This window comes from Pinus tabuliformis, chromosome 2_2 (assembly GCF_031772625.1).
Source record: "Pinus tabuliformis cultivar Carrire ecotype Pingquan chromosome 2_2, CPIR1, whole genome shotgun sequence".
Taxonomy (NCBI): domain Eukaryota; kingdom Viridiplantae; phylum Streptophyta; class Pinopsida; order Pinales; family Pinaceae; genus Pinus; species Pinus tabuliformis.
Window position 1 is genome coordinate 613,211,224 of NC_142300.1, and position 2,325 is coordinate 613,213,548.

A 2,325-nucleotide genomic window follows, 5' to 3' on the forward strand; every position below is an offset into this window, starting at 1 on the left:
GCCATTGCAGACTTGGTATAAATGGTGCTTATAAGAAGATTTCCACACTTTCTGATGGTATATGTGAATAGGCATGGGGTCTTGTGATGTCCACCTCCAGCCGAGCATGGGAAATTCAGAATTAAAACACAGGGTATCTAGAATATAGGCACTGTAGTAGAACAGGGGAATTAACCTTTCAGTAATGCGGGTCTTGTTTCTAAAATCAAGAACAGTTGTTGCTAGTTTATCTGATAGTATAGTTGCCCAATCCATTATTTCACTGTTACACGCCGCTTCCATCAAGGGAACCATTTCTATAGTGAAATTAGAGGAATCGTGCAACCCCCACAATCTACACATCATTATCCCAGCATAACAATAAGGAGAACATAGGGAATCAACCGAGTACTTACTGGAAGATTCATGCTTGTGTTTTGTCGGATTTTGTCTCCAATCCCGGATGGGTTCGGATTCAATTTCGTTCTCTTTTCAGAATTTCTCCAAAAACGCCTTGTTGTACTTCTTCTCTAGCTCGGGCAAATGATACATTTGCCTTAAATCATCAGCCTTGAATGAACTGAAGATTCTCCCATCTCTGGTGCAGAAAGTTCTGTCTGTGATTGGGATTTCCTCAATTGCCCACCTCACTACATCCGTATATGGGAGAATTTGTTCCCGAGCTGCTATCCGATGAAGGAAGGAGTCGGCTAAGTCCTTTAAAGTACCATCAGATTTCCGAGTTGCATCTGCCGTGGCTTGTACTGTTGTCACTTCAGGTTCTTCGGCCTCAATCAAATTATAGGTACTTTGCCAAGTAGTTTTGCCGAGACCAGAACATGTAGTATCAGATATCAATCCTTTCTTTTTATTTGCTGGATCAGCGACGGCTTGTCCTGTGGCTGGCGCAGCGGAAGCGACTGTGGTTTTCTTAGACTTCTTCCCCATTCTGCTTGAGTTTTCTGCTTTGGAAGAATTCATCACAGGAGTGAAAATAAGCGTAACACAGAGATTTGGTAGTGAAAATCAAATATGAGCAAGATATATTGATCAATGCGTGATGAGGGATTAACTTTAAAGTGGTCGCGGATACAATCTATGGGAAGATTTTAGGACTTACTATTACATTAAATGGCCGTTAAAACCTGCCAATCCTTTAAATTCCCATCATATCATTAATCGGCCGAATGATTTGTTTAAGCGTGCCTTGGATGTTTTGGCGGTTGAGCGCAGGTAAATCACTGTTCGGTAGATAAGGCCTTTAATATGAATTAATCGTAATATCCCTCTGTTTTAACGACTTTTTTGAAGTTTGCGCTTCTAGCTTTATAGCAATCGGGCGTCGGGGAAAGCTTAAATCCTTATATTGGCACCTTTGGAAATCCCCGACCGCCGATAGCGATATCGCATCGCATCGGGAGTATGGGCACTTTACGAACGCATGGATGGTATATCGACGATTGCCGATAGCGATATCGCATCGCATCGGGTGTATTACCTAGGGTGCTTTAAAAACATGCATAGTATATCGCCGATCGACGATAACGATATTGCATCGCATCGGAGCGGAAGGGACTTTATCGCATCGGGGAAAACCAGTGGGCCTTTAAAGTATGCCTCCTATGTCATTGCGATATGCGATCTTGCGATCGCTTTATCGCAATGATAAAAGATTAATTATTTATATTATAAGGCCAAAATTGGTTTGTCCAAAAGGTTTTTTTATAATGTCTTCATTTAGTTTTCGGACCTTTTTTGAATAATACAATGTTGATACCAATCAAAACTAAAAGGAACCCATTTCACATGATAGTTTTTTGTGAATAACAATGATATGAAATGGGGGGTTGTTGTAGAGCACAACAATTGGCGATTCGCTGGAAGAAACAATTATCTCTGAAAAGTATGGAAATACTTAAACTTTTTCAAAATAGAGTTCTCATTAAAGGGGAAAATTCTAATATAACTAGGTATATATGCATTCTAAATAAAATGAATCTATCTTTGTTAATTTCCTCTCTTGTTTAAGATTAGATACATTCTAAGTTTTAAATTGGCCATTATTGGTTTATAATGATAAAACAGAGAACCTTTCCAAATCAGCTTTTAGAATTGACTCCTTTGTCATAGGTAGAGCCTCTGCTGCCAGCAAACGTTCATAGTTTCGACAGGGATACCTTTAAACCATATTATTGTCCATTGTCCCATCCATTTAAGAGTGTGATTAACAGAATGAATTCAAAACATGTTTTCATATTTTGTATTTCCTTTCTTTTTCTATTATTGCTAAGATAAAAAGCCATTGTCCTGGTTTGGTGGCCAGCTATTGACAATGCCATTCACTGG